General features: G+C 41.8%; 1 pseudogene; it reads right to left on the bottom strand.

The window, feature by feature from the left end:
- Positions 1-14,591: 14,591 nt before the first annotated feature.
- LOC148036379 (eRF1 methyltransferase catalytic subunit mtq2-like) lies at positions 14,592-23,055 on the bottom strand (annotated as a pseudogene).
- Between the last annotated feature and the right edge of the window lie 875 nt (positions 23,056-23,930).

Raw genomic sequence — 23,930 nt, 5'->3', positions numbered from 1 at the left:
AGGTCCGTATTTTCTAAAGACGACCAATTGTCGGGGCTAAAATCCCATGATTGGCATAAGATATGTTAGGTTTGTGCTATGAATGGATTGTAATTAGCGTGGGCATTTTGCAATTTGGAAAGTGGCCATTATTCATAATGCTTTCTCATTTGTGGCAGTTTTTCCTACCGATCGCGATCGCAGGATGCCTTACTCCAGAAATTGGGGAGGCCATTTACAAGTTGTCAACTTTTGTGCAATGGATCTCACAGAAAGATTAAGATGTCCTCTATTGAATCCGCGAGACGGGAAGCAGTGGAGATGGTCTGTCTCTTTGAGAAATACTTGCCACTAGCATACTCACGATACAAATCCACCTTCTTGTGCATCTTGTGGACGAAGTGGAGATTGCTAGACCTATCCATAGGTGATGGATGTTCTTCCTGGAGCACTTCATGAAAACCCTGAAATGCTTTGTGCGACAATGAGCTCGGCCAGAAGGTAGCATGGCCGAAGGTTGGTTGGTGTTAGAGGCGTTAGTGCATATTTCACAATGGCTACCAACGGTGGAACCAGACAATGAAATGCTGTGGATGCTGAAGAACGATGATAGACTGACTGGAGATGTGGTGATTGGAAATGGGGCAGAAAAAATAATGGATGCCTCAATGGAAGAGAAGGTGAATCACTTTTGTATGTTGCACCATGCCTCCATGGAGACGTGGCTCGCCAAGTACCAGATTGCAAGGCAAGATCGAGAGGAAGCGCGAGCTGAATTCCGACGTAGTACGCATCATTGACCGATTCGATATCCCGAAGGCATGGAGGAGATGCCGCGGTTTATGTCAACGCGACGGTTGCATGGAGCCTTGACCGTTGCATCCAGCGAATGGACAGAGGTCTCAATGGAGGAGTGGGAATTCTCGAGCGGATGTAGTCCAAAGGTGATGAGGGGTTTAGAATCTGCTGTATCTAAATTTTATATGCGATATCTAATTTGAGTGTTTCAATGTACAGTACAAAATATATAGTGCAGTGTGGTCGCGCGGACGGCATTTTCACATGGAGCGTATTGACAAAATGCGCTCCACAATGGACTGTGGTGTCATAGCAAGGTTCGAGCAAGAGAGCCGACGATGAGCAATGGATCCAAACAAAGTTGTGGATGAGACGGAGTATTTTGGGAACTTGCAAAGTATTATTACGGTGGATTACCGTAGCTTCTCCATGATACTATTCGATGTGCAGTGGTTCAAAGTGGTACTTGGAGGAGCTGGAGCAACACTTCGACGAGGTCCATCGGGATTTCTCGAAATAGATTCCAAAAAAAATTGGACGGATTTGCGCGACACCTTTGTGTTGCCGGCCCATTGTGAACAAGTGCATGGAGTCATTTGCTTGCTAATTGTAATACGACATGGTTTATGTCACAATGGTTTGAACTCGCTTTGTACGTGTTTGTGAACATGTAATCTTCTATCCAAACCCCGGACAACCTCGATGATGGTATGTTATACCTTCAACTCCCTGAAGTGCGAGAGTATATGATCAAAGTGATGTTCCGAGTATAGATGAATATAATATGCAAATAGAGGGGTCGATATTACAAGGGGTGGAGGCCGTCGAAAGCTTGGAGCCAGCATCGGCTAACAATGATGGAAATACAGAAGTCCAAGAATTTTTTGAGAATGAGGTGAACTCATTCTTTGTGGTGACATGTCTATCGACCTTCTAGTGTATGCGGAGTTGTGTCAGGAGATTAACATGGGACCATAGGATACTTCATACTTGGAGCATCCACTTACTCAATTCGTTGACCAATCTCTTATAAAGGTACATAAGATATGCATTGATAGTAGTCTGCAAAACAATTATGATATATACAAACAATTATGAGACACAATGTATTAGAAAAAATTATATAAAAAATTGAAAGAAATATAAATTTTAAGAAACTAGAAATCAAAATATACTTACAAACTCTACCTTGCACAACTCTCTGCCGCCTGATCCGTAATGCAATGATCCCATGGTTTCCATTTGGATGCGTCACACCTCTGCGTGCTGGCGACTCGTCACTTTCTCTGCTACAGCTTTCTTCCACTCTATGCGATGGCACATATGTGGTTGGCTATAGACTCCATGTCCCTCCTCCTGTCTCCACAGTGACTCCCTGGCTCGTGTCATGAGGTGGGATCTTTTATTGTGAAGCAAATCCCTCACTTTTGTGCATTCCCAATCATCCGAGAATCGCTGACCCTAAGGATTTGGGTACCTCCTATGGACTGCCCTCAACACCTCCTGCCACAAGTCACTTTTCTGATTCTTGAAGTAAACGAAACAATCTCATGCACGATGCTCCTCATGTACACTATTACATCCCTTCCTTCATCATCATGGAAGATGCCACCAGTATCTGTAACTCTATAGTACTGGCGTACAAGCTCCTGTACGTGATCTTCTGGTGAGGGTGATCGCTCGCCACCTCCTAGGCAACCGCCACACAAGCCTCGTCCTCCCCCTCGACTCTCCCTCCTCCCTCTCTATCGACTACCCTCTACCTCACTGGATGCACGTGCTTCTGCAAATGCACGTGCGTCAGCTGACGCTTGTTATTCAGCCGATGCATTTACAAGTGCTGCACATGGAGTACTAGAAATTGGAGTTTGGACATTTGGTGTTTGGGAAGCAATGCCAGGCAAAGATGTCAGAGGCGTTCCAAACATGACGCTGAATACCTTGTCTGTTGTGGAAGAACGGCCAAGGTGTCTGGTCATCTCTCCCATGAAGTCTTCCTTTATACTAGAAAAACCTCCAAAAAATGCATTGACCCCTCTGCCGAACAAGGCCAATGTATCATTCATGCGATCCAAATCTGGGTCATTGCTAGATGAACCAGGATGCGATATCTACAAAAAAAACACAGAAAAAAGACAAATTCATACAATTCCAAAAATAAAAATTTATTTTTTATCAGAGCTGGGTGGCGCGTTTATAATCGCGTTCAAAATGCAGGATAGATGCGCTCTCAGACGCATCTCTCAAGTCAACCCTCTAGTCAAAGCACGCGTATATCCACATCTGAGATGCAGCATAGACGCGCTAGACGGATGCTTTGGTGACATGTTTGGGTGTTTGCTCAGGGTCTTGATAACTGTTTGGTGCTGATTTATGCCCGTTTATGGTTGGTCATGTCTTGGCTGTCATTTCTTGACTTGATCCAGTGATTCGCTTCGCAATTGCCTCTCATAGTACCCTGTTATCATTTATTACAGTAAGCATATAACTCCAGATTGACATGGATTTTTCATGCTAAAATATTTTGAGATGATATACTTTTACTAGTACTTGGTGGGCAGCAGCTTTGCTTACACTTTTCTTGCCATTTTCTCTCGATTTTGGTGATTTTTTTGTCATTTTTTGCAATAAACAGCAAGCAGTTTTTAACTATCTGCAGTCTTCCAGCTTGTATTATGGTTAGTTCGTCTAATTGATCATGCTATTTTCAACATTACTATGCTTGATGGTACGAATTACTCTTATTGAAAGAGCTAGATTTGACAGGTATTGATGCAGAAATTGCAGATCAAACCATTGAGGTTTAGTGGGCAGCCACCTGCAACTATGATAGATGAGGAATGGTTTGAGCTTGATAAGTTATGCAAGTCCACTATTGTATTATCTCTCACAAAACGGGTTCATTACAATGTATTTGAGGAAGAACAGAGTGCATGACCATTGTGGAATAAAATCAAGAATCTCTATGACAAGAAAAGTCCAGCGTCAGCTATATTGGCTGAAGCAGCATATGGATCTACACATGAAGGAGAATGTGACTATGTCTGGTTACTTAAGCCAGTTCCATGCTATACTTAAGAACTTGACTTTGCAGGACATCACTTTTATAGAGGATGTCACTCCTATTTTCTTGCTTGGTACTCTTAATGAGTCATGGGATGTATTCCATGCTACATTATGTGCCTCTATTGCTACCTTGAAATTATCTTATGTTAAGAGTGCTCTTCTGCAGGAAAAGGTTAATCTCTCGTGTGTTGCATGCTATGACAGTTAGAGGCAGGAATGATGGATATGGAAAGCATGGCAGTGGCAATGGCTGTGGAAGGGATTCTCAGAAATCTCGGTCCAAGTCTCCTGGGAAGTAACATAGCAAATCCCGTGGCAGGAATGCAAATGTTACTTGTCCCCATCACTACAAGATATAGACCTTATACCGACGTTTAAAGCAACGAAAATACAAACAACAAAATTTACCCCCATCGCGCAAAAAGTGTTGTTATTAACAACGCCATAGAAACGTCGCTATTGGTGTCGCATTTTTGTGACGCTAATAGCGACGCCAATATCAACGCAACCAGTAAGTTCGCGACGCGCATAGCGATGGCAATAGCGATGCGAGCAGTAAATTTGCAACGCTAATAGTGACGGTAACAGGGAAAAAAAAATTTGTGCACATATAACACTGTGTGTTGTATGAGAGCCATACAAAATAGTTTCTGCACTACTATATACAAAGCGCTTACAAACAAAAAGAATGTATAGTGAAATCATAAAACTGATATATGAAATAAATACATGATCGCATAAAAAGCACTTGGTACAATCATGAGAGGATATCACTAATACATAGAAAATGTCTACATAGATCAGGCGACTAAAAAATAAAGGTGTGTGAGTTCCAAGGATCCAAGGGCGAGCTACAAATCCTCGTCCCCCGAAAGCTCATCTCGCCGCAAAGGAGCATCGAATGGACTCTACAGAAAAAGAAACAACACATCAATCCACCATACAATAATGCATTCAAATATCTCATGGTAACTATGGATAAGAAAGATGAGTGACTTATAGGGCCGCCGCGTCTATACAATCGGTCTATCAATGCATTGAGACCGTGCCTCTCTGCATATCGAGTCTCAAGGCCTTGCGGATCGCGATTTATAATGGAGTGCTGGAAAGAAAACAAAATGCTAATTGTTAGAAACATGATTGTTAGTACAAAGAATATTTCAAAAAAACAAACAAGCAAAACAAAAGAAAAACTTACAAAGTCCTCCAAATATGTCCTGTGGCCGCCACTCCCAAGATGATGGACCACTCCGGCCTCGAGTCGTGCCCTCACCACCTCGCGCTGCTGACTCCAATGTCCTGGAGAATTTGTAGCCTCCTCCCTCAGTCGGCGCTAGTTGTCTGCATCTAACCACTCGGGCTTCGCAGCCCCACTCTTGATTGCCTTGTGTGCGTCGGATCATCTATGTGACATGTATGTACGCATGCAATCCATCATCCAGCCGCTAGAGAATCTATCTACTGCAGCTGGCATTGGAAACTCCTCGTGCAAGGATGCTACTATATAGTCCTTGCTCCCCTCCGGTATGTTCTTCCAATGATCCAGGACGTTGTGCCGAAAAACTTATTGGCACAACTCTCTCATGCGAGCCATCACCCTCCTCCCCTCATCATTCATGATGATGGCTCCTGACCTACTATCGACCAGATATCCATAACCCCTAGGAGTCTGCCTAAGATGGGTCCCCTTCCATCTGCGTCCACGCTCTTGGGCATATCCAGGAGACCCCTCTACATCCGGTGTACCGACAGGGGTAACCTCTCTCGGAGTGGCACCCAAAGGGGTGCCACCTGTTGATGAAGGCTGCGCAAAATCCGGAGTAACTGGAGTAGACATCCCCACAGGTGTGACAAATCCTGGAGGTGATGTAGCTCCAGATAAACGACGAGACGGAGACACCACATCCATGTCTCCACAGCAGTATCCCCCTGATCCCGATGCACTCCCTCCCTCTGGCCCAAGTTGTGAGCGTCGAGATCGTCTGCTCGAAGCTGAAGCATCCGATCGCGCTGAAGCAAATCTAGTAGAGCGCCCTGACCAAGAAAGAGACAGCTCCTAGTCTGCCATCTCTCTGAATCTCGTGAGCTGGTCTGGAAACATGCATGCGAAGATGTCCTTTAACTCCTCATCGCTCATTCCTCGACTCATCCTGAAAATGTCACCTGCACAGAGTTGGTAGGATACCTACTCCTAGAGAGGTAGGTTACCATCGAGGCCATAACTACGCAACCACATGGCTTTACTTCTATGAGGAGAGTCTCATCACTGAGGAGCAATACAACCGGGCTATGAGGATTCGACAGCTAGAGGAGGTATGTTTTTCTTACTTTCCTATTAAAAGTATAGCTAATTATAACTTTTTCTTTGCAATTGTACGTAAGTAACCTTGATAGTTTGTGTGTGTAGGCGAACCCCGATGTGGAGTATAGCGAGGAGGGGGATAGCGACGCTCATAGCTATGGTGGTGCTAGCGAAGATGTTTCTTCTTTAGATTCATAGAGGAGCACCATACCTCCTCTATGGCCTTGTTTTCTTATATATCTATTATCCATCTTTGAGCATGCTAACTTGTGTGGTGAAATTCCTACAAAAGCCTTAGGAGAATCTTCTTATTTTATTTGATCGTTGATGACTACAATAGGAATATATGGATGTACTTTATTCGTGATAAGGCTCAAGGCTTTGGTAAGTTTAAAGAATGGCGAAAACTTATTGAGAATGAAACATGGCAAAGTATAAAGGATCTGAGAATGTATGGTGCTGGCGAGTTTACTTCAAAGGAATTTGAAGACTTTTACAAGAACAAAGAGATTGTATCAATTATGACATCTCATACACCTCAACAAAATGACATCGTTGAATGCCAAAATCACACAATTGAGGAAATGGCAAGGTGCATGCTTAAGGCTAAGGCATTATCTACCCATTTTTGGATGGAAGATATTAATATTATAGTCTACATTCTCAATCGGAGTTACAAAAAGGATCTTAAGGCCCAAACTCCTCATGAGACCTATTTTGGTAAGAAAGAGCTATCCCATATTTTAAAACTTTTGGCTATGAATATTATGCACATATTTCAAAGGATAAGAGAAACAAGTTAAATCCAAAAAGCACAACATATATCTTTCTAGGTTATGGTGATGAGCAAAAGGCTTGCAAATTGTATGATCAACAACCAAGGGAGATATGATGTGGTGTTCAAGGAGCAACCACATAAATTGGAGGAGGAGAATATAAGTACTTCCACCTTATTATCCAGTGAAGAAGTAATCCACTATGAACCTATCCCAAGAGTTGCCTCTACTCTCAAGGTGGAGGAAGTATTATCTTCACATGATGAGGAAAAAGTTCACCAACTTGAAATCATGCCACTAGAAAAGCTATTCTCATGATGGGTGAAGCAACTGTATGATCACAACAATCCTATGCCTACCACAACTGAGAGAAAGGCTAATGGACCAAGGAGGTCACTAAGAATAGAGGAGCAAAGAAAGGCTTTTGCTCACATATTCAATTTGGCCTTAATGACTGAGATTATGAGAGAAGCAAAGGAGCTAGTAAACTTGGAAGAATCACTTTTCAATCCAATATGGAGAGAAGATATAAAAGGTAAATATGATAGCATAATGAAAAACTATACTTGGGAGCTAGTCGATCAGCCAAAAAAGAAAAAAATTATTGGCAGCAAGTGGGTTTGGAGGTAAAATACAAGGTTGATGGCAGCTTAGAAAAGTATAAAAATAAATTAGTTGCACATGGATTTTCTCAAGTGTTGAAGTATTTGACTTTTAAGATTCATTTGCTCTAACTTATACTAGAATGACCACTATTCATACATTACTTGTAGTCATTACTCATAATAAGTGACTAGTTTACTGAATGGAAATCAAATCAATGTTCTTCAATGGTGACCTCAAGGAGGAGATGTACATGGCTTACTAACCAAGGTTTTAGATCCCCCATTCTCAAAATAAAGTTTGGAAGCTCAAAAAGGTATTGTATGGGTTAAAACAAGCCCCTGGAGCATGCTACCAGTGGATATATAAATTCTTTCTATGTTTGAATTTTAGAATATGTGTCTTACATACTAATTTGTATGTTTATAGGGATAGTGAAAAGTTTGTAGTGATTGTCTTATATGTGGATGAACTTCTTATTACATGTGAATATGAATTTATGGTCCATTAGACTCACAAGGCTTTGAGCTCTAAGTTTGAAATGATAGACTTAGGCTTATTGCACTATTGTTTGGGGATTCAAGTTTAGCAAGAGTCTTGTAAAATTTTTATCTCTCAAAAGAAGTATACATGGAAGATGTTAAATGCATTTGGCATAACCAAGTGTAAGGAGATAGATACACCTATGGAGGTCAATGTGAAGTTATCCATTGAGGATACATCAGCACTACCACACATTGGGAGATACAAGAGGTTGGTTGGTAGCCTCATCTACTTGTGTAACACTAGGCTAAATATTACTTTTGATGTTGGGGTTTAAGGCAAGTTCTCAAATAATCCTTGAGGAAGTCATTGGGGCAGGGATCTGGATGCTCAGATACTTAAAAGAAACTCTTGATTATGGTATTACATACAGTTCTAGAAGTGCTCTTATGGGGATTAACCATAACTCAAATTGGGTAGGCGACAATGGTTCTAAGATATTAGTTTTTGGATATTGTTTCTCTTTTCAGGTTCAAGATTTTTCTCTTGGATTAGTAAGAAGCAACCAACTCTGGCATTGTCTTCTACCGAAGTAGAGTACAAGGCAAATTGCTTTATTGTATATAAAGCATTATAGTAAAGAAAGAACCTATGGCATATGGGAGTACAAGATGAAGATCCAATAGTGCTAAGATGTGACAGTTAGAGTTGCATCACCATTGCCAAAAATCCAATTCTTCATACATGCACCAAACACATCGAGATCTAGTATCACTATATGTGTGACTTGATGGATGATAGGATAGTAAAGCTATAGTCTACTATCCAACAGAGAAGAATGGAGAAAATATCTTCACCAAAGCTCTTATGAAGTATCTCCTTTGAATTTATTTTCAAAGACTCAACATTTGGCCAAGAATATAGTTCACCTCTACAGATGGACATTGAGGGGGGGTGTTACATTTGCTCAATGCCCACCCTCCTCAGGTGCCACCAATGATTCATTGTGTTCTGAATTGTAAGGCCCACATTATGAGGAGAAGCCATGTATGAGTAGAGACATTGGGTGCATCTTGACTTGTATGTCAGATGAGGTCTATATGATCAGATGGCAAAAAGGTAACCTTTGTGGATCTAGCTTTTGGATTAGATAGAGTAGTTATACTGGTATCAATTCGAGGCACAATGCATCAAGTTACAAGGTGTGGGAGCTACTAGGAGTCCCTTTTTTGAGATTTGGTGGCTGCAAAAGTAGCTCATGGCTAGGGTGTCTTAGGGGTGCCAGCAGCCCCCTTCAAGCGGCAACACCCCCAACTCGACGGTGAAGAGAATATTCCTTGGCTGACTAGGGAAGACTGATAATATGGTCAGACATGTCAATGATACTACCTTCCCATACTATGAAAGGAAGACCCCTCTAAAGCCATTGTCAATCTATCTTTCACCCAATGAAAGTTCTTCTAGCTATGTAACGTGTCCACTAGAATCATCCAGGACACGTCTTAGCAGTCCATCGGAAAGGATGTCTAGAAAACTCTGCCCGGCACTCCCATGGAATGTTACGGGTTTTGCAATTTAGGTCTTCCCGTGTCTGCCACGTAGCGGAAGTATCCTGGCCGTTTCCCACTTAGGATCGACCGGAATTTGGGTTTTCCTGTTTGGTCATTAGCTAACAGCAACTAGCGTCAGACCCAAGCGAACTACTTTACGCAGAAACGCCAGGTCCGAAGCGGATTCACACTGCACTTGGTTCAAGGAGAATGGGAAACGAGAGGGATGCAAAACTCAACCTCTCTACCAATAGGCATAGTACCATTCCGTAAATCGGGTAAGACATAACTCTAGGTCATCGCTCTCATTATTCGTTTTGATAATGATGATCATCCCGCTGTTCTTCAAGATTTTTGAGAAAAGTTCCCGGCTAACCAAGACCACCCAACCGTAGGACGGACCCATGGCCCATCCTCCGCACTTTCCTCAATTTGTTTTAGTTATGTAATTATCTAACACATTAATTTGACATATAGCAATCAGCTTCTTTAATTACTCCTGTTAAGCACTGGTTCCTTCACGTAATCTTATCACATGTCATAGAAAAACAATATCAGCCAAATTCTTTATTATCATTTCATCATTTTATCTTTGAAATACAAGGAGTTCCGCCCGTAGGCTTGTCCATAATCTACCCGAAGGCTATCCAGTAATCCGCTAGGGATCACTATTCCAAGCTTCTGCCCGTAGACTAGTATGCAGGCCTCGAGATCCAATCCCGAGTCACGTTAGCCTCTTCTGCAGGACCCGGAAGGCGAGGGATTTACAGCCAGAGCCCCCCTTGGCACCCAAGCGTCTTCCTGCTCCAAGTAGAGCTCAACGGAAAGACCTCTCGCGGCGGGTTCGGTCCATGTTCCCGGCGCAGTCAACAACCCCCTTGGTTAGGGTCAGGCAGGTAGTCGGGGGTAACTGAAGCTGCCTCTCCCTTCAGGCCTTCAACCTGAAGCTTTAGATATCTTTTCATCCTTTAGTTCCTTGAGCAAACAATGCAAACAGTGCTTCCTAAACTGTTACAAGCACAATCAATTCTAGTGGTCGTTTAATTTGCCAACTGTTAAGGAGTGAATCCTTCTCTCCGAATGCATCCAGCATTCGATTCGGGATCAATTTGACTTGACAAGATCCCCAAGGGTTTGTTTATTCACCCTTTTGTCCTTGGGTTAGGGACATACCCTGTTAACCCAACTTAATCAATACCTTAGGTTTTATTAATAGTAAATCCTGGCGACCATGTCGCTCCAATTTATTGATTGATCATTTGCTTCCAAGCAAATACCTAACTTTCCTTTACTTGGAAATTTTTCCCCAAGAAAGGTGATGTAATAGGATGATTACTCATTCTCTTGCAAGTTAAACTTGCACAAGAACTTGCCAACCCCATTTCAAGAAATGGCAAAACTCTCTTGTGAACAAATCACAAGTCTATGCTACGTTGCAACTTTTTGCACAAGTGTTGCATCTATTCCATGGGATCGTTTCACCCATTGAATGGCGTTTTCTGGTCACGGAATTATCTCCAGACGAGAAGCAGGGTTTATGGTGTCTTCTTACCCAACCTATTCCTAATTACACTAGGCCGACAACGTTTGGTCCTAGGGGTTCCAACTCAATTCGAGTTTCATCATTTGAACGAGTGATCCTTAGGGTAGAAACCCTAGATCGTTTCTTGCAAGCCCGTCCAACTGACTCAACATTTCGTGAATGTGGGTATGATCTTTGGGTTTGAGGGTTTTGACTTGGCAACAAGTGCGAAACTAGGTCGAATCCTTAACGCGCTAAACCTTAGTTAGAACTTGGGATATTTATCATATCGACTGAATCATGCCTATATGAATCCCTTGTGGGTTAGGTGATTTAGACAATTCAATATACTTGTCTTGCGACAAGGATGAACCTTTCCTAGAGATAATAAACTAGATCTAAAGGAGAAAAATAGTTGCAACTACCACAATACATGTAAACATGCGATTCATTGCTTCTACGCATCACATAGTTCACAATAACTCTATCTTTCCTTGGTAAAGTAAAAATACATGATAATCTAGATACTAACTTTCCTATGACCTACTAGGACTTACATCAAATAATCATGCCTACAACCTTGTTATCTACACTTTAGAATCTCATGCTTTGATAAACCATGCAACCTTTTCTAAATACGGCTCCTGATGAATGATATTTTTGCATGACGACTATGCAACACGCAACTTTCTCCTAGCTACAATGAAGTTAATGAAGTTCATACAAAACTAAAGTTAGTGTTAACTTATTCCATTTTACATGCCACTTGCAAGTCCATAAGATCAATTTCGTGCTCTTCTATTTCTTTTCGGATAACATCTTATGGGTGTTAACTTTTCCTCATGAATCATTACAAGGAAGATGTTGCCTAAAAATGCAACATACGCTTAATCTTTCCATGTCTAGTCAACGGTGCACTTTAACAATTCCAACCTTATAATGATAGGCAACAGGTGTTCTAGGCTCGTCACTTTGAAAAGCACGACAAGGGAACATACTATTAAGGTCGTAAGATGGATAGACAATTTGTGTTTATTGCATTGGAAATACCAATTTTCCCAATTTCATGTCATGAATTAATTCTAGTAATTGTTCAAATAGTCAATTTATTCCAATTGCATTTGACATGCCTAGGTGTTTCCTAGTCCATGAAGTTCTCATGCTTAATGCATTACTTTTTGCGTGAAATCAAAATACTAAAAACCTGGACTCGTGGGCTCGAGGAAATGTCCACGTGAATGTTAGGAGAAGATCCTCCTGATCGGTGAAACTCCTCAGCCTTCGTAAACAGCCTCAAGATCTTGCCCTTTTTCCTCGTACGCAGGGGATCCCTTCCGAAGTGCGGATCCTTGAGAATACCGGTCTTGCGGGATTTGGGCTTATGGGAGGCCTTGTGGGGTTAGAGCTTGGATTGTGGACATGGGCCTTTTTTTGAGAGAGCTGTGAAAATGGAGGCTTTATGAGCTTCTTCTTCTTCTTTTAAAATGCGGGATAGCTAGGAATGGACTTATGGAGGCCTTGTGGGACTGGGGTTTAAGAAAGCCCCCTTAGAAGCTTCCTAAAAGAAGCTTCTAAGAAGCTTTTGGCTATGATCAGAACCCACGTGGAAGAGGGAGGGGGTAATAATGAGGTTGAAGATCACGTCGATTGGGGGGAAACTGACTCTGTCAGGGAGATGGCCGCGGCCTGAGAGCCTATGGTGGCGCAAGGCGGCGATGCTGGCAGACTGGACTGGATGGAAACCTCCACGGTTGGGTGGTAGCTCACCGTCCTCCCCTTCTCTCCCTATTCGTGACACAGCAGCTGCTTCCTCCCCTTGTGCAGCATGGCATCAATAGTAGCTTCCCTCTCTCTCTCTCCATGCCCTTAGCACGGCGTTGTCCTCTGATCTCTCTCCTCCCAGGCCTGGCAGCGTCCCGCCCTCTCGTCCAGTCCCTCCTTTCTTCCTCACATAGCCATGGTTTTTATAGGTAGAGGGAGAGGTACCTCCCTCCCTCCACGCGGCCTAACTGCATGGCATTCACCCCTTGTACGGGTTCCACGCCACTCTCCCTCTCCTCCAGCATGACCGTCGGTTGGGGAGAGGGAATAATTTTGAAAAATTTACCATAATTCCAACAATTATCCTTTTGGCCTCCTACCAAGAGGAGGTTCTTATGAAGAACACGGGTTAGGTATTGGAAATATTACAAGCTATTGTTGAGCTCTTCACCTATCATGTATTTGGATCACCATCTAAGCTTCACAGTGGAAGCCCATAGATGGATATAGCCATGTTTCTATCACTCCATTTGAAATTAAAGTAGTCTCTATTCTTCTCATATTTGCTATGTGTTCTCTAGTCCTTGCTCACATTTTGGCTGCTATGCCATGTAATTTCTATACCTAATCCTCGTTGAGTTGATTTAATTTGATGAGGATAACTATCAAGAAGTTGTGCTCACTAGGGATACTAATGATGCCCATGTATATTTGGCCCTTCTTTGTTGTATCTCCAAACAAATTCTTCTAGCGCAGTCACCATATGTCAGACTTCTCCCATGCTTTGGGTGAAGCTTTAGATTTTATAAAAGGCTCCTTTGCCTATGCATGTTGTCATTCTTTATGGATATCTCTAATAGATGAAGTTCAAGTCAAAGGACATTATTCAGTATGTCTTACTTCATTGTTGCATGGGATACGCATGGAAGTTCGCAAAAAGTTGCTCGTCACAGGGAAGCTTTGCAAGACGGAAGTTCTCCTTCTCGAAGTTCGCTTGTTGCAAGAACACTATGCAAGAAGCCCTCTACTCTTTTCACAAATACAAGAAATTTAACAAGAAAAAGAATAAGATCAGGAACTCATATTAAGATTTAAGAGGCCTCATCAAAGATTCAAGAAGCCTCTTTGATGTTACAAGATCCTCACATGGGATAGAATCACACAAGACCTTCACTTTCACAAGAAGCTTCTCATCAAGAATTCAAGAAGCTCAACATGAAGATAGGGTAGCATAAGCTTTTATTAACGTTCATTGCAAACTGGAAGGCCTTAAGGGTTGAAAGCTTTCGAAAAGCTTTACTTCGTTCTGAAAAAGCTCAAAAGTGTGAAAGCTTTTAGCCTTCTCAAAATTCTTCTCTACCCGTGACTGATAAAACGTTGCCATGATTGCGTGTCCTCTTCTGCCGTTTTCTGCGTCATCAGTCGCGCCAATGCCTGCTCAGTGCTGTCATAATGATGATTTTTCTCGTCAACAGTTACCACAGGTCGCCATTATTGCACCGTCAATAGTCGTCATCCAAATCGTCGAATAGGCCGCCATATGCCATTATCAACGGCAGTCATGTTATCATTCAAATCGTCACCTGCATCATGATTATCGGCAGCCATTGCTCGATCTGAGTATTGAGAGAGAAAGGGGTGAAGCTGGCGATGTTGTATTCGCTCTGGAGGTAGGAGACATTCAGAGCAATATAGCCAGCTACTGCAAAGTTAACAAATTTGCTTGATGATTTCCAGTATGATGAGTTAATTCAAGCCCCGCTTGTGTCCGCTATTGATAGAAATGGCACTGTCAATGGCAACGCCAAGCGTTGAGCTAAAAGGTCAACGACGAGGCGGCCATCAGAGAATCGGCCGATGGGGTGGTGGAAGTAGGTCTCGCCGCAGCGCAGGTTCCCTGAGAGGAAGTTCGTGCCGTTGCTGGCGATGACGGCGTTGCCCGCTTCTGTGAGACAATCCCCGAAAGCAAGAATCGCACGGAAAGCTGTAGCTGCGGCCGGCGCTGCAGTACTACCTTCGCCATGGCGATGATACATATCATTATCGGCATGAGCTAGCTGCACTCGGGACAGTGCAATTAGAACCATCATCAAAAGCTGCATGGCCGCTGGTGCCGGCATGACTGACTCTGCCATCAAACTGGTCACAATGATATCGCGCCTCTAGTTCTTCTCGTCTCAGTCTACTGTCCGAGTGGGAATAGTAGAGACGACAGTCTCGGATCCCTTCTGTAAACACCTGTGTCACTCGCCCCCCAACAGCCTGGCCTTCAGAAACCACTTGATTGACATGTATGCTGGTAATGTTTGACGAAGAGTTTGATGACAACAAAGCAGGTTGGGGCTGCGGACGTTTGATTTTCACATGCGCATACCGAACTCTTGCGGCGAGCTTTCATCTTCAGTATAACGATGTACAACAATTCGTGATGCAAACCCCTTTTGTCTCATGATCTGGCAGATCCCCCCAGGTTTGTTTGCTATCATAGTCACCAACAAACCCTTGCTAGATAACAATGAATCAACTACAGCATGCGGTCAATGACAGCCCTTCGTCTAGCACCACCAGCCTAAGGTGAAGCAATCCCACTAACACCAACAACATCTTCTGGTGTGGGTACATAAGGAGAATTAAAACCAGCACATCAACTGCTCCAGCTACTTGTTTCATAAGTCCCAAAACCATATCTGCAACAACTACATCAGCATGGACATGATGGGCTTTAAGAGTTGCGTTGTGGTGTTTACTGCAGCTTGCACTAGTATCTGCAGCCAGAAATTGCACCTTTCCTTTGGTATCACCAAGCATAAGTGCAGAGATGTAGTAACGTAGCCACTACCACATCCAACTTCCAAACACAAACTTGGTTCCAATTCTCTCAGATTTGTTTGAGTAGCTAGAGAAGAGCATCAACAATGGTGAACTTTTCAACATTATTTGTCGCATCCCATATAACCATATTCATGATCTTGCCTATGTCTATCATAATCAAAAGAACTTTTTCTTCCATTGCCTTTAGAGCCTCAATGGGAAGTCTAATGGGCTATAGTACTAGAAGTTACAGCTCCTCCGCAATAAGTATACTTGACTTGAATTCTCTTTCATCATAATGTACTCCATGCTTGAAAAAGAAACTCATCTATCTTTGTAAGAATTATTGAGGCTTCTTCATGAGACCTGTGAAAATTTCACCATTTTCTTCAAGGAATCCTCACAAATGATGTAAAACTTATGACCTTTCCCTTTGATCCTTAAGTCTTCGAAATGGATATTCCTTTCATATGAACCTGTTCTTCCATGCAATGTGCCCTAATAAGAAAATATGCTTTGAAATAGAATTTCGTGCTCATCCACTCATGATTTGATAAAATATGCAATGTTGGATCCATGCAATGCAATCAATTAAACAATCCTCACACGAAAATTATGAATGTAGTGAAGAATTGTGCCTAGCCTAACTACATGTGCTCGTGCTTCATGCAAAACACACAACAAAAAACAAATTCCTAATGACACTAACTAATGAGTTCAAATTCCTATCGAAAAACTCCGCACTCAAGTTCATAGTGGTGGACGCGCAGCGTAACGACATCGTGTCACATAGATACATGACCATCTTGGCCACATGTAGTCTCTGCCCTTTGAGAGGCTCATCTTGTGGAGACTATGCTCTACAAGCTTCCTCTAGATTTTGATAGAGACGCTAATGCTTTGGGGGCTTAGATGTTATTGATACCTGCTTGGCTTCTATAGATGTCCTCAATGTTGCTTGAGCATAAGAGGTCTTTGAGGTTAAAGGGTAGACTTCGATTATAGTGTAGTAGATCCAATGAGGCTTTATAGATTTAGTAAGGGGTGACGGGAAGAAGAAGTCAAAGGCCGTAGTATTATCACTTTGGTAAGAAGGGACATTTGTGCAAGGATTACAAAGAGTTAGTGGCTTCAAGGAAGAAGTGTTACAAGATGTGGATCCAGAGCATGACACAAGCTATGGTGGATGAAAGATGAAGACCAAACTCATAATGACACGGACAAGTAGAGACAAACTGTTACACAAGTGAATTAGGTTCCAAGATGGAAGCTTGGACTCATAAACATAATCTTGTGTAGGATCGACAATGACAAGACACTTAACTAAAGGTACAAAGCATCATGACATTGTATTCAATTTATATAAGAGTGATAGTCAAGTACAATGCTTTATAGAGTTTGGGTTGTTCCACTTTCCTCACTATGGCGCATATGGGATTCAGGATAGCTCTTCCTTGGAGCATACATCATTCGTCTATTTTTCAACAACCCCCCTCAAATGATGAGTCTCTACCCTTGCTGGCTTTTGTCTCCCCCTAGATGTATACATGGACTACGAGACTAGCTCTTTGGCAACCTAGTCAAGTTAAGGCTTGAAACTTTACATCTTGGTAGGGTTTGTACATCCACTATGGGAACCAAATTCCTTAGAACAATCTGTCAGAGTTGTTGATGGTAGTGGAAGTATCTTTTTCTTCTTCTTCATTCATGAATTGACCTTGGTGGTGGTCATTCTGCATAAGTTGTGCTCTTTTTTTGTGAAAGCAATCAGTGGCAATATGGCCAATCTTACCACAATAATGACATTGCATCCGACTTCTGTTGTCCGTGTTGAATCCTTGACCTCTTCCTTTGGGTCTAGTAGCTCCTTTGGTGTATAGGAGATTTTCCATTGAGATTGTCTCTTTTACATCTTTGTTTTTAAATTTACTTTCTCCATCAAGGAGTGAGTTCTCAATATCTTTGAGTGAGAGACTAGGAACATTACTTAGAGTAGACACAAGGTTCTCATATGGATCCTTGTTTACACTTGCAAGTAGTATGGCTATTGCTTCATCTTCATCAATATTCTTCTTAAGAGTTGCAAGCTAGGTTTTTACACTACAACAAAAAGGGTTCATAGACGCACTTGTAGACGCAATATTTGAATTTTGAAAAAAAATGTCGGGCACATTTATTAACGCGTCTATTTGCGCATCTACAAAATCGCGTCTAAAAGCACGCTTATGATCAGCGTTACACGCACATTTAGACGCACGTATAAATGTGCTATGTAAATATATAATCACATTTTTAAAAAAGTGGATATATTCATATTGTGCGTCTATACAAGCGTGTATCTACGTGTCTAAAACCGCGTTTACTCTGAATTTTTTTTACGAAAATAGACGCGCATTTATCCTGCAATTTAGATGCGTTGATAGACGTGCAAAACAGAGGTATGAAAAAAAAACAGAGACATGTGGCCTGCAAGACCATATGCTCTCTGGTTTTTTTCCCCTCATCAACATCAAATTGTATGCTTAGGGATAACAGAGAAAGATTATTTCGAAGATTGGATACTGAAAACAAAACAATGTATGTAGCACACGAAATTTCATATATATAGATGAAACGTTTTTACATTATGAGTTCTAGTGCTTGTGACGTCATGGTCCCAAGCACTAGTTGAAAGTAATACATATCAAAAATGAAAATTACAAGCCAAGCGGAGGCATGCATGCAAGGGGCTCCTCTATATCTCCGCAGAAGAGGCATCATCATCGCTATCACCACCGCTGCCTGTGTCGCTGCCATTGCCGCCACTGCTACTTCTAGTCCCCCATTCGCTATCCTCAACTGCATCAGGGTTCGCCTACACAAAGGATTAAGGTATATAAATACCATTACAAACAATAAATTAGAGTTATCTATACTTTTCATGTAAAAATAAAACATACCTCTTCTGGTAGTGGAATCCTCATGGAGCAATTATATTGCTCCTCTGTGATGAGTCCCTCCTTGTAGAAATGCTACCAAGTGGACGCCTAGTAATGACCTCGATGGTAGCCTACCTCTCTAGGAGTAGGCATCCTACCAACGATATGATACTACAAAACAATTTGAACATACAACGTATTAAAACACACTACATAATGAAGTGAAACAAATTATAAATTTGAATTTAAAGAAAGAAATCAAATAATACTTACAAACTCAGTCTCCCATGACTCCCTGCCACCCAATCCATAATGCAACGATCCCATGGTTGCCATCTGGATATGTCGCGCCTCTGCATGCTGGTGACTTGTCATTTTCTCTGCTACTCTCTTCTTGGCCTCTTTCCACTCCTTGCGGTGGCAATTGGGTGGTTGGCCATATCCAGGGCGCCCCTGCTCTTGTCTCCGCAATGACTCCTTGGCGCGCGTCATAAGGTGAGACCTCTTGTTATGAAGTGCGTCTCTCACCTTTGACCATCCCTAATCATTTGAGAATCGTGAATTCTCGGGATTAGGGTACCTTTTATGTATTGCCTACAGCACCTCTTGCCACAAATCATTTTTCTGGTGCTTGAAGGGAATCATGCAATCTTTGTATGTGGCATGCACGACACTCCTCAAGTAGGCTATCACTTCCCTCCCCTCAAAGTCATGCAAGATACCACCAACATCAGTGATAGAGTAGTACATTTGTGGAGGCTCACCTCTCTCATTTTCCAGTGAGGGTGATCGAGAGCCACCACCTAGGCAACCCCCACAAAGCCCTCGACCTCCTCGTCCTCCTACACCACTCTCCCTCCTCCCTCGACATGCACTACCTCTGTTTTACTCGATGCACGTGCTTCTATAGATGCACATGCTTTAGCTGATCCCTGTGTAGGCAAAGATGTGATAGGTGTCCCAGACATCACATTGGAAACCTCATCTACAGTGGGAGGGCGACCAAGATAATTGGTCATCTCCCCCATGAATTGCTCCTTGTTGAATGGGGTACTAGAGGATCTAGGATTCCACATCTACACATGAAAAATCATATTATCATGTGCAGATAAAATATATTACATACAGTGTCTATACCTGTGTCTCTGTGCGCATCTATACCTGCGTCTCTATCTGCGTCTGTCAGGGCGTCTCTGTGGGCGTCTGTCACAGTGCGTCTATTTCCGCGTCTATAGCCGCGTCTACACTGTCATCTCGACGCGTTGACAGACGCGCACAGTCACACCATTTCTTCTTAAACTTGCTTAAAAAACAAAGCTAAAAACCCTCCATAGATGACAAGATTTAGCATGTAAAGAGAGAGACAAACAAACAGAGAAACCAAACAAGATTGAGAGAGAGAAGAAGAACTCACCTTCTTTGCTTGTTCCAACGGGTGGCGGCGGCTAGGTTGCAAGCTCCTGGTCCTTCTTCTCCCTTCCCTTGGTAACTTGCTTCAATCTTGTTCTTTTCCTTGTTGTTTGGCTCTTCTTCTTTACTCTTTGGCTCTTCTTTCCTCTTGTCCTCTTTTTACTCTTATTTCCTTGCCTCATTGTCTTCATGAAGTGATAGATAGACAGGAGTAGTGATGTCGAGCTCAAACTGCAGAAAACGCGCAAACAACGCAGGAAAGCACACGTTTGAAAAGAAAGCCACAACTTTTTTTAAATTTTTCTATACTTGCGTGGCGCATCTGTCAGCGCGTGTATATGCGCAGATAATTCCTATTACACGTGCTTACAGACGCACATGAACAATTTAAGGAATCAATGCATGCATAATTAGGGAATCAATTGACCTATGTGGTGACATATTGCAAATGCACAAGTCAACCTTTGATTTATATATACATCCAATCATCAAGCCCTATCCAATCACATTTGTATAGGGCATGCCCTATCTAATCAATGCATGCATTTAGGGAATCAATTGACCTATGTGGTGACATATATAACAAAGCTTGAGGATAAGAGATAACACATTGGCAAGTCAATTGGCACATATATATGTAGTGACTTACTAGACCATCCCACTTACAATTGCATATTATCCCACTTACGTATCAATAGGTGAATAAAGCACGAATGGTTTTTAGCAAGAGAAAGATAATGCAATGAAGGTATACACGAAAGAGATAGAGAAAGGCATATTATCCATCAATCAATCAAATATATGTGAGCTATAAGTGCACCTTGACATGATTGGAATAGCTTACATATGCACAAGCCAACTAATTTATATCAATCTACTCATGCTATGAATTGGCATCCACAATCTTTCCCACTGCATCCACAATCTCAGCCAACTTATCATCAGTAAGATCTCTAACATCATCCTCCATTTGAAATCGGCCTGTGGGGAAGGTTTTGTTCCACTAGCTAGCTATTATGTTTTTACATTTATCATTGATCTCCACAATAATAACAGCCTTCAAAATTATACCCAATTTGTACAATGCCACTTCTTTCCCACCAAGGCTCGAGAATAAGGACAGAACTGTTAAACCTTGCGGATATAATTCTTTCAGTGGTGAAAGACTGTACGCAATAGTATTGACCTGAAATGAGTTGCCCAATGCATCATACCAATTTGAAAGGGTAGAGCAGCCTCAAGTGTGGTCACGATCATATCCAAGCACCAGCTCAATCTCATGGGGTTCAAATGGGGCAGCTTGGCCTAGGTTGACCCAAACCAAGTTCCATATTTTGCATGCCATGACAATCTCATGTTGAAGATAAGAAGGTATCTTGCTTTCTTTGTGGGAAGAAAATATTTTTCTGATCAATCCACATATAGTGCTAGGGGCACCCCATGTGTTTATGCAATTCAGCTTCTCTTTCGGATCCCATGGGGGCCAATACTTCTTTGTTTTCGGAAGCATCTCAAATATTGTCATGGGAGCAGGGGGAAGGATCAACCTTCTTCCATCTACTGGAAGGTTATAAACATAACCACCTCAGCCTAAAGCATGCTGAAAAATATCTAGAGTCTATGAACTATGGATCTATGCCATTAAAATGCCATTTGATGGTCTCCCACTCTGAATTGGGAACGTTCTCAACATTTTCAAAATAGAAAAAGGGAGGGCCTTCCATCAAACTATTCAATGGTTTTGGCTTGCCTTTAAAAAAGCCAGGAATTCCAAACCCCATGCCCTTTTTGAACTCGAAGGGTGGGATAGAACCTAGATGTGGACGTGATGTTTTTCCATTCATAGATTGAGTCTCGAGCCATAAAACACTCGAGTCTTCATTGGCACTTTTATCTAAGTCTAGAGTAGGAGTAATGCTGATCTTTGTTTTAAGGCCCAAGTAAGTGTACCATAGCTTAAGGGCTCTTTCATCTACCCAATATATTTTTCTACAGACACCTCGTGAGGGTCTAGCATGTCTAGTTATTTGAACACCTCGTGAGGGTCCAGCATGTCTACTTATTTGAATACCTCATGAGGGTCCAGCATGTCTAGTTTGATCTTTTATCTTTTATGACTAGTGCACATTATTCAATGCACTTTGGTGTGAGGGTAAACATCTTCGAACTCAACGTATAGATGAAAAGAGAAATACCCAAGATTGTGGTGTCCTTGCTCACTTCGAGGATGCCAATGGTACTTCGAGTAATTATTAACTCTATTTTTGAAATTCAATGATTCAATGTATATTCTTAATTCTATGGTTTTTATCATGCGCACATGTGCATGCTCAAGAATCAATTTCATGTGGTTAAATAATTATTAACTTTGGTTTTTTAATTATGTGAATTGCAATTTTAGGTGGTTAAATAATTGTGCATCTGCTGCCGCGTCTATATTAGCGTCTACTTGTGCAGATATATAAATGCACAATTCGCATCTATTTACACGCACGTTTACACACACTTATAGATGATATGATAGACGCACTCGACTTTGCGTGTCTAACATGCGCGTCTATGCCTCGTTTCTGTTGTAGTGTTTGGACAAGTCTCCATAGTCTCGTATTCTTCTCGAAACAATATGCACTCGTTGATACATGCATGGATGTTATTGTAGTCCATGCCAAGCGTCTGTAAAACATGTCGTGCATCATCACAAGACTCAGGCATGGTATTTGCAGATGGTAATATATGATATTTCAATAACTTGAAAAAAATCATAAAACACCTTGAAAAAGCACAAATGTTTGTAATAATAGTGTCAAAAAAAAAAACAATGAAGCCTATGTGCAAGGTACCTGAATAACTCGGTCATACTCGTATCGCTCCACCCGTAGTTTGCTTGCACACTTAAGAGTGCAAGCAATGTCTTCAACTAAGATACTTGGCACCCATCATATAATGGTATGGATGCTTCCTCTCTAAGCGAATTAGATGTCTTGACATCCATGAGAATCAATGCATCGATCATTGCCTCCATCTCAGGTTCCAAGATTGTAGGTAGGTCTGGAAGGTTGTCTATCTCCTTTGGCATTGACGGTATAGATTGGCCTTGCGAGTGGTGGATTGGCTCCTGCACTCCATCCATCGCACACCCACGAACTCTTATAATTGGCCGCAAAGGGTGCACTCCCCCTTGGGACGAGACATCACCTCCCTGGATAGAAAATTTGCCAACAAGACCCAATCTTATTGTGTATGGTTTTCAATTAGCTTGCGAGTACAATGCATGATTAATATTAACTTCAAATTACCGTTTGCTGAAAATCTCGCCTGATCAATGATCTCAGATTGAAACTTGTCAAATCGTCGTACATGTTCTATAGACAATCGACTTTTTCGTCTAATTGCCAACTTGCATTGAGAGCAAGGACATGGGACACGCTGATTAAGATACACCTCGTGATCTTGAATAATAAGATCTTCTTCGTTTTCCATCTTATCTACATTACAACAAATGAGGCTCAAATGGATAGCTTTATGGAGATGTATGTCAAGTTGGAAGTTGACCATAAGCTCTTGCTTGAGAGGTTTTAGCCTCTGCAAGAGCTTGAGAAGCAAATTTTGTAAAACATTGAGGTTGATATTGATGCATCCATGGTGTTGAAATATAAACTTCAAGATATAAGAAATGCTTTACTGATTGATGTAAAGAATGCATTGGACATAGTAGTTGAGAGATTTATTGATGTTATATCTCGGCCATATACCATGGTCAAGGATTTATTTGTCCCGGTAGATAATTATTCATTATTGGTAAAAAAAATCATTGGTTCATAAGGTTCATGAGTCGAAGACTAAATGTTTAGACTTGACTAAAATATTGGATAATGCCTTAGATGCTAAAAGGAAAAGTGATGAATATGTTACTTCATCATTGCAACAAAAAGATTGGTGGCAAGGATGCTA

Source organism: Lygodium microphyllum, chromosome 5 (genome assembly GCF_053477565.2).
Source record: "Lygodium microphyllum isolate KBCC chromosome 5, Lygodium_microphyllum_v1.1.10, whole genome shotgun sequence".
Lineage (NCBI taxonomy): Eukaryota > Viridiplantae > Streptophyta > Polypodiopsida > Schizaeales > Lygodiaceae > Lygodium > Lygodium microphyllum.
The sequence above is the reverse complement of the archived record's forward strand: the minus strand, read 5'-3'. Positions and strand labels throughout refer to the sequence as shown.